Source organism: Sciurus carolinensis, chromosome 4 (genome assembly GCF_902686445.1).
Source record: "Sciurus carolinensis chromosome 4, mSciCar1.2, whole genome shotgun sequence".
Lineage (NCBI taxonomy): Eukaryota > Metazoa > Chordata > Mammalia > Rodentia > Sciuridae > Sciurus > Sciurus carolinensis.
In genome coordinates, this window is record NC_062216.1 from 176,348,395 (window position 1) to 176,361,977 (window position 13,583).

Genomic DNA, 13,583 nt, shown 5'->3' on the forward strand with positions numbered 1-13,583 from the left:
AGCCCAACCTGGGCCCTTGAGTGCTGCTGTCTGCCCGCTCCTGGCCTGGACACTATGGGCATCCTCCGTTAGTTCCACCAAGCAAGGACTCTCCCAGAATGTACTCAGGAAAACAGGCCCAAAGAGTCAGGAGCCTTGTGTTTGCCAAGCTACGACTCCCCCACTACCACCATGCCAATGTGTAGAAATGCTAAGGCTCGGGGAGAGCCCAGCAAGGGTGCCGGGCTGAGGCCCCAGCGTCCTGGCCTAGGGATGGCATGCCAAGGAACCTGTGGTACAGCCCCGTTTCAGCCTCCTGGGAGATGGGCCTGGTCAGCCCTGGGACCTTCCTCACCCTTCCACTGCAGCTGTTGGCAGGGTTGGGCACCCCACTGAGGTTCCGGAGAAATCTCAGGGCATAGTCCCAAGTCCGAGAAACAGCAGAATTCTAAGGCTGGACTTCCTGGGCTGGAATGCCAGGAATTCATACTGTCAGCTGTCTGTGATACAATAGGTGAGGTGAACAACAGGAGGAAAGGCTTGCCGTTGGCATGGTGTCAGAGCTTTTGGTGCACCAATGGTGCTTGGCCCTTGCTTTTGGGCCTGTGGTGGTGGTGTGGTGTGCCATGCGGAGAGCACCCTGTTTGCTTCATGGAGCTGGGAAGCAGAGCCAGGAAGGGGCCAGACCCCAAGATCCCCTTCAAGGGCACACCTGGTGACTAGGTTCCCTCTCAGCAGGCCCCCTCCCCCTCCCAGTACCAGAGGCTGGGCCCAAGCCTTCCACGTGACCAAGAGGCCCCTGCAGGTGCAGACCACATGCACCCTCTCAGCAGCCCTGCTTCTGCTGTTCTGCCTCCAGGGCCACTTGGCCTGCCATTTAGGGTGTGGCGAAGGATTCAGGGCCCACCCCTGCTCTCAGGCCCCTTCCTCACTGACTGGCAGCCTCCAGGACAGCACCACCCTTTTCCCACACAGGATCAGGCAATGGTGTGCACCTCACCTATCAGATCTGGGCATACCAGCCTCCTCCCACTCAACCCAGGAAGCCGTGCTGAGGGCAAGGGTCCTGGGTGTGTGCAGAGCCCCCCCGCTGCTGGGATAGGACCTGTCTGCTCACTGGAGTTTGTCTTGACTGGCCCAGGGTCTAGGGTCTGGGAGAGTGGGTTCCTCAGACCCAGGGCCTCTTAGGGCCAGGATGGTCTGTTGCCACAAGCAGGACCCCAAACCTCCGTGGCTCTGCAGCTGGAGCAGAAAGGTTAGGCTGTCCTAGAGTCTGTCCATCCAGTCTGCAAGCTTCCCTGGTTTCTTCCTCCCAGCCTTCCACCACCCAGGACCAACTGCTAGGCCTGAGCTCCCCCTCCCCCCAGGCCCTCACGCTGGCCTCTCAGGCCTGATCAGATGGCCCTGATCGTTCTCTGCTAACCTAGGCCATGGTCACACATTTTCATATCTCTGGCCAATTTTGCTGACTTAACACATAAAGATCTCCTGTAGAACCCCTGGTTCTACAGTCAAGCTCTGGAAAACCTCTGGCCCCTGTTGGCAGGGGAGCTGAGGGCGGGGTGTTCCTGTTGTGTTTGCAGGCTGTGAACTGAGGGTTGGTGTGCTCACCACGGGGCCCCAAGCGGTCACAGGATGGGTCAAGGCTGCTGTGCCCTGGTCTGCCCTGTGCCCTCGCAGTAGTGAGGCCCAGCTTTGGGGCAGCTCTTTCTGCCACTGTCCATGCCTGCCTCTCCTGGCCTGCTCACCCACTGGGCCAGAGGCCACCTCAGCTTCCCGTAGAGGGAGGCTGGGACGTAGACTTCTGTCTCCTGAACTGGCCTGCAGCTGGCAGGACCTCGCTCAGTTTCTTTCCTCTGAGGCAGGTCCAGAAACGAAAGCTAAAGCTCACAGGGTTCTGGGCGCTGAAGCTGCACAGCGGAGGGAAGTGATCCCTGAGGGCCCTGGAGCCACCCGCCCTAGCTGGGCGCCCAGACTCCCATGGACCCAGGCACCCCAAGCGAGACCAGGGCACGCCTGGTTACACAGGGCTGCTTAGTAGGCTGGCACTCACCCATCCAACCCTCAGTTGCAGGCCCGAACCCTGGCAGGGGTGACCCACACAGCCTGTTTGAGTGTGAGGATACCTGGCACCACATGGGGCCTCAGGAGGAGTGCCCGGCTTGTGGCTGGACACACTAGTCAGAGGCCGGTAGGGTCTTCCCATGGGGACTTGCTGGCAGCCAGAGTCTGTGGAGGCTCCTGGAGGGCTCTGAGGGTGGTGTTTTGGAGCTGTTGACCCAGGGCCAGTAGCAGAGAGGGGTGTAGCACACCTGGCCCTGTGGTAGATGGGAGTGTGGGGTCCCTGTTCATCCCTGGCCCGCTGCCAAGGCTGAGGGGTGCAGGCCCAGGTGACTGCCTGGCCTGGGGTTTCTCAGTGGACCCCTTTCCTCCGCATAGGTCTCTGGTGGGGTGCCTGAGGGACTCCAAGCTCCTTGGGGTCCTGCCAGTCGGGCCTAGCCAGGCAGGGTAGGGGCAGGGCCTGCCTTTCTGGTACCGGTTACTGCCCTCCCCCTGGCCTGGCACTGCAGGAAACCTCTCCCAGAGGGCCAGCCATACCCCAGTTTTCAACCAGAGTGGGGTCAAGAGTTGCCCCTGGATGCCCCTTGGGGGTGGGCCACCTCTCCCCAACATTGAATCAACCAGGAGGTCAGGGACTGGCCCAAAGTCATAAGCAGCCAAGCAGGCTCAGATCTGCAACTGGACCCCAGGCCCGCCCTAGCTCCATCAGGATGGTTGCGTGAGATCTCAGCAAGGAAGCTGACTGTGGTCTGGCCTCTGGTCCCAGCTGCCCACTCTCCTGCTGGGAGGTCACTCAGCTCTGCCTGACTCTGAGCTGCCCAGTGGTCTTCCATTGATATAGGTAGTCCCAGGGAGAAGCCCGAGATCCTGGGGATCAACACGATAGAGGCCATATAGGCTCCAGCCTGAAACCCTGTGTCTGCCTGCTGAGGTAGGGTCTTCAGGGTGGTGTCGATTGCAGTTCTGGTCCACAGGTGGGTCTCTCAGGCTGTGCCTGCCTGAGACGGAAGCCATTGCTTCATTGTGTCCTGTGGGCGCCTCACAAAGACCACTGTGCCCAGTGGCCCCACACTCTGGCCAGCCTGGCAGCTAGGGAGAGAGGAGGCACTGGTACCCGAGGTCTTAGGACAGACCCGGCCTGGTGGCTGTAGAAAACCCTGAGGCCCCCGGGGGCCTCAGCAGGCCCAGATGGAGGATCGGAAGGTGTTCATGTCGGCAGCAGGGCCGCTCTAGTCTGCAGGTGCTCTCGTCCTGGGATCAGGGAACAGACTGGGCTAGGCCACATCATGACTTTCTTCAAACCCAGTTTCAAGGATCTGGAGCCCTGGGTGCTGCCCAAGGTTTTGGATGCTCTCTGGACCCCCATCCCATGTGTGAGTGTGGGGAGATGCAGAGAGGACTGGGGCCTGGAGGTTCCCAGATGGAATCTTGGAGCACATGCACAATGGCTGGCTAGGTCCCCAAAGGAGCACCCTATCCCACAGAGTACCCAGCGGGGTCCACTCGAGGTCCCCTCTCCTCGTCTGCCACCCACTGACTCTCCCTTCTAGTTTCTCATTCTCCCCCCTCCCCCCACAGTCCCTCTGCTTTCCAGTTTCTGCTCTCCACCCCCCCTTCACTCAGGAAAGAACCAGACACCCACTGTACCCCATGGGGCTCACCCCTGCCAAAGGGCAGCAATCAAGACATAGATTGGCAGGATAGTACCGATGAGGAGACAGGTCCAGGTTGCAGCTGGGAAGCAGGGCAGCTCTGCAGAGACCTGGGAGGGGCTCCAGCAGGCAGAGCAGCAGACCCAAAGCCCCTGGCCATGCAGAGAAGCCAGGCCCTCGGGGAGAAACAGAAGGGCTTTGGAGTCCCTGTCTAGCACACTTGCCCCAGGCCTCAGCATGCCCCCAACAGCCCGCTCCACAAGGGTCAGCTGACAGGGGGTTCTGAGCAGAGGGAGACAGGGCCTCAGGGGCAGGAGGGCACTGGGGCTGCAGCTGGGAGATGGGATTGGGACAGAGAAGGGCAGCACAGGTGACCCATGCTGGCCCTGGAGCTAGTCAGGGGCTGCCACAGTGTCCACCTGAAGCACTGGACCTGGCCCTGGAGGACCCTGGGTCCCAGTGCTGTTCTTGCTCCTTTCCAGGCCATGAAGCGGCTCCTCATTCTCCCCCCGCAGGGGCCAGCAGGCTCTGCCTCACAGAAGGGGTTCTGTCACCCTGAGTGTTGGGTGTGCGCTCCTGTCTGGGTACCAATGAGTGTGCATGTGTGTCAGTGGCATGTGAATCTACGTGTGCTCCAAGTGCATGTGTCTGGTGTTTGTGCATGTGGGTGTATGTATGTGCCTCTGAGTCTGTGCACATGGATGTGGGTGTACATGTGTAATTCCATGTTTGTCATATGTGTGTGTGTGTGTGTGTGTGTGTGTGTGTGCGTGTCTGTGAGTGCCTGTGTACTTACACATGTGTGTGCACCTTGCAGGACCTAGCCTGGGCAGAGCCTGTCGCCAGCCTTCCCCCACCCCCACATGACACCAAGCGTGACTCACCCCCCTTCCCTTGAAGGGCACAGCAGCACGTGGGGGAGTCTCCCTGACTCAGCGCCTCCAGGAAGCCCTGCCAGCCAGGCTTACGGGAGGTGGGGGGAGGGGATGCTGGCCACCCAGGAGCAGCCTGGAGCTGGGAGGGAGGCAGGGGAACAGCCACAAGAGGCCCTGTGAGCTGGGTTTTCCTTCCCGGGGCTGCTTGCTAGGCTCCCTCACCATCTTCATGGACAGTAAGGTCATATGCATGCGCCATGTGGCCTGTACCACCAAGGTCTGCCTGGGTGAATTCCCTGGGACGGTGCCCTGGTCCCATCCGTCCCACCCCTGCCTAGAGGGAATCCAGAGTAATGCAAAGTTGGGGTGGGCTCCCAGAGGACCCCAGTGCTGACAGCTGAGGCAGGAGAGCGGGTGGAGTCTGGGGCAAGGGGAGGGGCAGTGGTGGTTGGTGTGGAGAGAGGAGGGACTGAGGTGGGCACTGACCCACCCAGCAGGCTGGACCTGCTAGGTGCAACGGGCTAGGTGGAGCACCCAGATGCACAGAGCCTGGAGTCTGGGTCCAGCGGTTCAGCACCGGCAAGGAGTGGCCAAGGGTCAGAGTGCAACCCAGGGAGGAGGTTCGCCTGAGATGCTGTGGGAGGCAGAAGGTCAGTCTGACCCAAGCAGGCTGGAGGCTGGACAGACTGGAAAGACCTCACCCCATGGATGCAGGCACATGTGGGGCCCCTCCCTCTGAAGCTCCAGCGATGAGCACGTGGGAGCAGGGTGGAGTAGGCTTGGGCGGTGCTGACCAGTCATGGGCTTCAAGACTGCTTGTCCTCGGGGAGGGACCAAGGACCAAGGCTGTGGTCCGCTGGTCTCTCAGCTCCCTCCCCTTACCCCCAGCCTTTGGGACATTCTGTCCCCACCACGTGGTTAACAGAGCCCAGCTGCACACATGGTCTGCTGGGCACCTGACTCCTATGCCCCATTTGGGGCTGGTCAGATTAGCTGTGGGTGAGTAGGGGTGGGGCGGGGGTGGAGGCCGGGAGGGAGGTGCCCAGCAAGAGGCCCAATTAGGAAGGAATGGCTCCTTTGCCCAGGTCACACGGGGACACCTACTGGTTCAGTCTGCCAGGACCACAGGTCGGTCCAGGCTCTGGTGAGGACCGTGCCTAGCCTCCCACGCTAAGCGCAGTCCTGGGTGGGCTGCTGGGGTTGGGGGCGGGGTGGCTCCAGAGCTGGCCGCTGTCCAGCTTCCTGCCCGTGGGGTGCCCAGGTAGTCTCATCTCAGGCCCTTCATTCCCTCACACGATTCCCTCAGGGGCAAAAGGACCAGAAGACGCCGCCCTCCCGCTCAGTGGGGTTTGCCCAGTAGCAAGAAGGCGAGGCCCGAGCTCGCGCTGGCGCGCAGTGGGGTGTGCCCCACTCTCTTGCGGGCCACACTGCGGTGGTCTCACCGAGGGAACATCCGAGCATCGTGCAGGGACCCTGGCCTCGGGTCTGCGACAGCGTGGGAGGCGGGGCCGGCCCAGCCGCTTCGCACGCACACCTCGGTGGGACCCGGGGCCCACGGGTGCGGGCCCCCGACGGCGCGCCCAGGCCTCGCGGAGTCCGCCGCCGGCGCCCCCTGCGGGCCGCAGGCGCCTGCGCTGGTGCTGTCGCCGTGCCTTCCCGCAGCCCCCAGCAGTGCGCCCCCAGCGCCCGCCAGGTGTGGCGCACCGCTCCTGCCCGGCCGGCACCAGGGCTTTTCACCCTGCGCTGGCGGGCGGCTCAGACCCCGCTCCCTCCTTGCGCGAGTCTCCCCGCCTTCGGCTCCCTAGTCTCTGCAGGAATGGGGGGTCCCAAGGGATGGGGCCACACGCGGGGACACTCTTCGCAGTGCCCATGGCGGGGGTGAGCTTCCGTTTGAGGTGGTGTGTGCATGGTCCTCGTGTGTGTGTCTGTGGTACGTGGTGTGCGTGTGCACCTGTGGTGGGTAACGGTCAGGTGGGAGCGGGAAGGAGCCTGCTCATCTGGAAGTCAGCGAGGCCCGGAGGCAGGCCCCGAGGGGGTCCCGAGGCCTGGCTTGGAGTGCACTGCAGGCCCAGGCTTCGGGGTCGTGGCAGGTGGGAAGGTAGGCTATGGGGCACTAGGCTCTGCCAGGCCACAGAGTGGCCCACAGCTCCGAGGATGAGGGCCCTGGCTGGCTGGCTCCAGGGCGGGAGCTGGCTGGTCAGGACAGTCTTCCTCCCGTGTGGAGGCTGGGCCCTTCTGCGGGAGATCTAATATGTGGTAAAGTTCCCCTAAACTAATACTGACTCACTCTAGACATTTCTGAGAGAGTTAAATGGAAATCTAATAAAGTCTGTGAAAGGTATTTTTAAAACAGCTTTATTGAGGTGTGATTTACATACCCTAGAATCCACCCACCGGGAACAGCTTCGGCAGTCCACCCACATTCCAGGGAATTTAGGAAATGTGCTGAGTTGTGCAACCATCACCACCAGCCAGTTTTAGAACATTTTCGTCACCTGAAGATACCCTGGTACCTGGTAGCCATCACTTCCTGTCCCCGCCCCAGGCAGCCTCTGCCTCTACAGACCTCCCTTCCCCCACGTCTCAACCACGTTTGCTTGTCCGCTGGCCAGTGGATGGGCACTCCGTGTGTTCCTGCATTCGGGCTGTCATGTGTCCAGCTGCTGTGGCCGTTCCCGCACAGGTCTTTGTGTAGACACGCCGTTTCTCTCAGGTAGATGAAAAGGAACTGGGTCCTAAAGAAGCTGCTCTGCCTTCCGGTGGGAGGCGTGAGCAGGTCTGTTTCCGCTTCCCGTGGGCACTGGTGGCCTCTCTTGCGACGCCCCTCCAGGGTGTGAAGTGAGTCCTCCAGCTTCCACTTGGTACTTCCACTAGCTAATGGCGTCACCACCTTTTCATCACCACAAGCCTTTACACATCTTCTCAGTTGAAATGTCTAGTCAAATGTCTTGCCTATGTTTTTACTTGGATTGTCTTTTTTTTTTTTTTTTAATTATGCTTATTTGTTTTATTTTTCAGTCCTGGGGAGGGAACGAGGACCTGACGCATGCTAGGCAAACGTTCTGCCCCTGAGCTCCATCTCCAGTCCTTTTTGGTATGATTCCCTTGAGACAGGAGCTGGCTAAATTGCCTAGACTGGCCTTGAACCTGTGATCCTCCTGCTTCACTTTGCTGAGTAATTGGGATTACAGGCTTGTGTCACTGCACCCAGCTCATTCTTATAACATAAAACTTACCATTTAACCACTTTTAAGTGTTTGTCTTGTTTCTGAGTTGCAAATGTTCTTTTTGTTAAATGCAAATTCTTTATTATAGAGGCAATTTGCAAATGTTTTCTCCCAAATTTCATGTCCTTAACGATGTCGTCAAGTGTGGAATTGTTAATTTTGACAGGGTTCGGTTCTTCTGTTCTTCGTGGATCCTCCCTTTGGTGTTTATCCAGGGGAACTTTGCCTAGCACACGGTCACAGAGGTTTCCCCTCTTCTTTTGAGGCTATGGCCTTGGGCCTTTGAGGTCTGTGTTTCACTGGAGCCATTTTCCTGACAGGCAGGAGGCGAGGGTCTCCACTCTCTTTGATATGGGGTCACCTGGATACGATGGTGTCATTGTTGAACAGAACGCCCTTTTCCACATTGGAATCCTTGGCACCATTGTCAAGTTAACTGACCAGTCTGGGTGAGCCTGTCTGGACTCCATGGATCTGGACATTGACTGCTCTCTTTATTACTATAGTTTGTAACAAGTTTTCAAATTCAGAATTGTCCGTCCTCCAACTTCATTCCTTTTTGAAATTGTTTTGGCTATTTTGAATCCTTTGTACTTTTCATATAAATTTTATGATCAGATTGCTAATTTCCACCAAAAAAAAAAAAAAAAAAAAAAAAAAAGGAGCCTGTTCACATTGTGACGGGCATAGGGCACACCATCCTCACAACATTACTGAGCTTCTGATCTGGGGACGCTGAGTGTCTCCATTGCTCAGAGCTTCTTCAGCATCTCTTAGGAATGCTGTGGGACTTCAGGGTGCCAGCCTTGCACGTTTTATTACCATTTCTGAGTATCTTTATTTTTGCGGCTGTTGTGAATGGAATCATTGTCTCAATTTCATTTCTGGCCATTCTTTGCCATCATATAGGCCAGCAGTTGTTGATTGTGTGTGGCTCTTGGTCCTGCAACTTCCTGAACTTGCTATTCCCTTCTTTCTTCTCCTGCCATTTGGTCACAGATGCATCACAAATGCAGAAGTGATAACTGGAAAGTACCAGGAAAATAGCAGAGAAAAGGAAACTTAGGAGGACATCCCACAAGCTTGAAAGTCTCAAACTCCTGAGTTCATCCCTCATCTGCAGGTGTATCTGAGCCTCCCCTCAAGGTGGTGCACAGGCAGGCTCGTCTTGAACGTACAGCAAAGCTTTAGAAATTGAACTGATATAGGGACCATACCCCACAGGAGAATAAAATGAGAACATCAGCTTGGGGTCTTATAACATAACATTCAAATTTTCCAGAATAGAAATAAAAATCCCTGGACATATGAGGAATGTGAAAATCCTAACCACAGACAGCAGCACTGCTGTAGCTTGTATGTGTGATTTATTCATCAAGGACTCCAAGAAGGTGTTGTAGTAATGCTTGAACCAGCAACAGCAAACAGCCCTGACATAAATATTAAACTAGAATGATTCAGCAAAGAAAAATGATGTAATGTGATCCTGTAAGCTCAGTCCTTGTCCCTGATGCTGTAACAGGGTTCAGTTGATGCTTTGACTATATCCCTTGTCACTTTGAAGCCTACGTGTTTTTTATTTTTCCCCACCTTTTCCCTGACCCTCTCCCTGATCTTCTTTTCCCTAAATTTCTCCTTCCTGATCTTCTCTTTCCTGATCTCTGCCCTCTAATCTTATTCTCTCTGAATTACTTCTATAAAAGCCCCCTGTTCCTGCTGATGGGCAGAATCACAGTCTTTAGGACAGGAGTCCCCTGTGTTTCTCCTGTGCTACCAAAGCAATAAACCTTCTTTTTCCTTTTTCTCAAAACTGTGTCCTCGTTATTGGATAGGCATCAGGGACAAGGACTGAACTTTCAACAACAAATTTGGCACCCTATATGGGACCTGAGAGCAGCCCCCACTTCATCTTTCTTGGGTAGATCTGGCATGCCAAATGACCCCCACTTCTGTGCTGAGGATACACAGTGGCTGTTGAGTTTGTTGACAGCTGACCCCTGGAGAAATTGGGAGATGGTGTAAGTTTGCCTCAGACAGAACCAGAGTAGCTGTTCCGTGAGTCAGGGAAGGACTGAGGGATCATTCCTGCAGCTGCCCAAGCTCTTTTGCTTCAGGGAACTCCTGTCTTCTCTCCCAGAACTTTACAGGTTGCTCCATCAGTTGCTCTACTTTGAGGAAAAGGAAACTGAACTCAGGAAACTCACAACACCCTTGGTCATTTGCTTAGTCCCCCGGTGTGCACACCAAGACCTTTGATTCCATACACCTTGTTCCTCTTTGTGGTAACACCTGGTCCCTCTTTCTGGGGACATCTGTGGCTCCAGTGGAATAGGAGTCACAGTTAAGTTGGACTCGAGAACCTAGGGACATGTACTGCCTTCTGATCCATCTGAGGTTCTCATCTGTTTGTCGGCCTTGGGCCTGGGAATTCCCTCTGGTTGTCTGTTCTTTTTGTACCTGTTACTGTCCCTTTAAGACATGGCCAGTACTGCACTGATCCCACAGGGAGTCTCTTGGGAAAGATCTTGGCCAGTCAATTTAAAGGTTCCCATGTGTCAGCCCTGGTTTTGGTGATCCTCTCATCTGTTTTGTTTGTTTGTTTGTTTGTTTGTTTTGTTTTTCTTTTTTGTAACTGTTATTAGTCCTTTAAGACATGGGCCATGCTGCATTGATCTTACCGTTACTCTCTTGAGCAGAGAGATCTTGGCTGCATGGACCACCTATAGGGATAAGCCTGTCTAAGAGAAAAGGGGTTTATCATAACACAATCTGGCCTTTGAATAGTTTTTAGGACTATTATACAATCTTGATGCTGAAGTTGGTCTGTCGGGGTAAAGTATATGCAAGAGATTCTGTATGCACAGGCATTTATGCGGTCGATGTTGAACAGTCAGGAATTAAGCTGAAGGTGCCGAAGGTGCTGCCTCTGGTGTGCATGGAGAGAGGGCACGAGAAGAAAGGGTTAACAGATTTACGTCTTTTAAACCCAGCGCTGGCTCTCCCAGCACTGTTTCTCAGCCTGGCCCCAGGCATCCACAGATCATCCCACTGTGGGTCAAGGACACCAGCTCTAAACTGGAAAACATCCCAGAAAAGCTGCCTGGGCTGTAGAAGAATGGCCTCTGCCCTGCCCTCCAGCCCCTTTTGCCCCTGGTGGGTGGAGGCTGCTGGCCACAGAGGATGTGGCAGTAGGTTCCAGCACTGTTAGGCTGTGACCTGGGGACAGGAATAGTCTTCCCTTCTAAGATCTGACAGGACATCCCATTTGGCCAGGGGATATTCCTCCCTGGGGCAAAGCAGTTCTTGCTGTGATAGTATCCCACCCACCTAAATGCCCAGGGAGGCTGGCAGAATAAACAACTCACCCAGAAAAGAACAAGACAGGATCTAAGGCCAACCTGTGTTGTGTGGGCAGCCTCTGCAAAGGGATCCATCTCAAGGAAGCCTGAGAAACGGATGGGAAGGGCCTCCTTCATTGCCTAGCAATATACCTGGTGTAAGAAAAAGGCCCCAAAGGAACCTCTGGGTACAAGGGACAGTGCGGAACCCACTTAAAGTTGATGACATTGTGATAATGATAATGGAGACAGGCCAGGCTCAAAAATGTCCTGTGCTCCAACCCCTTGAATGCAACCTGGGAAAAAAAGATTGAGGCACGTTTTTTTCATATATGCTGGATAGTCCAGTCCTCTCCCAGGATGAAATTTGTTGTGTAAACATTAAATGCACAGATAACATTCATAAGGTCTGTTTCAAAATATGAATTTAAGAAAGGGTCTAAAACTAGAAAAGATAAAAGAAAGTTATAGGTGTGGAAATATATTTTAGTACAGAAAATTAGAAGGTCAAAGAAATGTTTCTGGATTAGAAAGTACTTTGTCTGGTAAAGTAATGTTCTTGGGCTAAAGTCCAAGATGAAAGAGGGCAAAACTAAGGCCGTAAAGAAGTTGTGAAGTTTAAGCGTGTCACAGAAGGCTTGTGGAGGGTCAGTCCCAACAAGTTTGTGTTTGTGATTAAATTTGCTATAAATTAGCACAAAGTTATTTGAACTTTAATGTACTAATATGAAGCAAAGTCTGAAACATTGATCTGCTCTTATCTATTGAGATAATTTTCTTTAATTTGTATTTGTTTGGTTTTATTACTTGGGGAAACTAAGTCTTTAAGGAATTAGGGTTTGTACCTGTTTTAAAGTAATAAATGATTACTTTGTAACTGGTTAAACAAATGTTACTTAGGTTATAACAATATAATTGATACCCTAAATATATGTGACTAAGCACACTTACACACCTGAGAACTCTCTCTCTCTAAGCTTTATCTAAGTGTTGGGTAAAAGTTTATAAAATGAAAGTTTATGTAAATTTACTGGAAAGATAACCAACAGGTGCTCTCTTTTATACATTGTAGCTGACATAGAAGGGCCACACTGGCATTTGAAGATCTGTCTTATATCTGTTCACTTTGACTAAGTCAATTTCTGATGATTAACACTATTTGCTAAATGTATAAAAGATCTAATGCCATCCTTTGTTTTGCTAACCCATTCAGATCTGTGATTATTGTTGCCGTACGCTCTGGATTCTTAAATGTAAAGCTTTGGGGAGCACTTTGTCAAGCTGGTGTTCTCCAAGCTAAAATTAGGTGTAGCAAAAGTCTCAGATTTTTGTGGAAATAACAAATTTGGTTGGTATTTATTTGTGTATTTGATGTTTTATAGCTGGATAAAGTAACCTGTTGTCAATAAGTTATATATACAATTTTGTGTTACTCTTCACATTGAAATTGGAATTTAAATGTATTTTTGGAAGGTATTAAAGAGAGCCTGGTCTGTTTAAAGGCGATATTGTAAAACATGGGAGAATTCTGCCACTTTTTCTACAAAAAGAAAGTTAAAAACTCTCTTAGCCTTTCTTTCATTCATCTTTCTGATGTAATGTGGTATTGTGTTGTTTGTGAAGAGCCCACCTTGCCTGAAATAAGGCTCTGCCTCCCACCTTACTCTATTTTAGAATGGTTCCCAAATAGGCTAGACTTTAGCTCATTTAAAGTTGTGTTCAAAAGATTGATTTTGTTAAAAAAAATTACTGTGATATCAGACAATGAATATATAGCTAAGAAAATTTCAATATTATAAAAGTAATTTTTCTTGGTTCATAGCTATTACACAAACTGAATGTTTCTTTTGCTCTGTTAATTTCATTTTGCATTTTCCTTGTAAACTTTATAACCATATCCTGTTAGTTTTTTACAGAGGTACTGCTTCAAAACCAAAACCAAAACCAAAACAAACTACTACCCTTGGTTAATTTGAGATAATAAGCTGACACCTACAGGTAGACAGTATATGATGCTGGCTTCTAGTAGCAGTACTGACCCCAAATAAATGAAAGGGGTATCTGAAAATTATAGATATTGAAGTTATAACCTATTTCCTCTTTGAGACTGGTGAAACTGGCTTGCTGGGCGTTTAAAACCAAAAACTTGGAGACCAAAGTCAAGGAGCGAAAGGGCGAAGGAGAAAGCAACCAACATTTTGGACCTTTCCCTCTGAGGTCAGCCAGGACCCAGAGAATGATGGGACCCCTCTCTGGACCCTACAGCTCTGGTGAGTCACCCAATCTGCTGGTCAGGGAGATTGAGAGGACCCTAAAGAACAGGAAGCCAACCAGTACACATTCTGCAAAGAGGAGGGTCATCTGAGAAGGAAATGTCCCTGCTGCTTCCAAGAGAAGCCACGTAAGGTCAATCAGACCTCAACCCATGCTGGCAGGTGGCACCACTGGCAG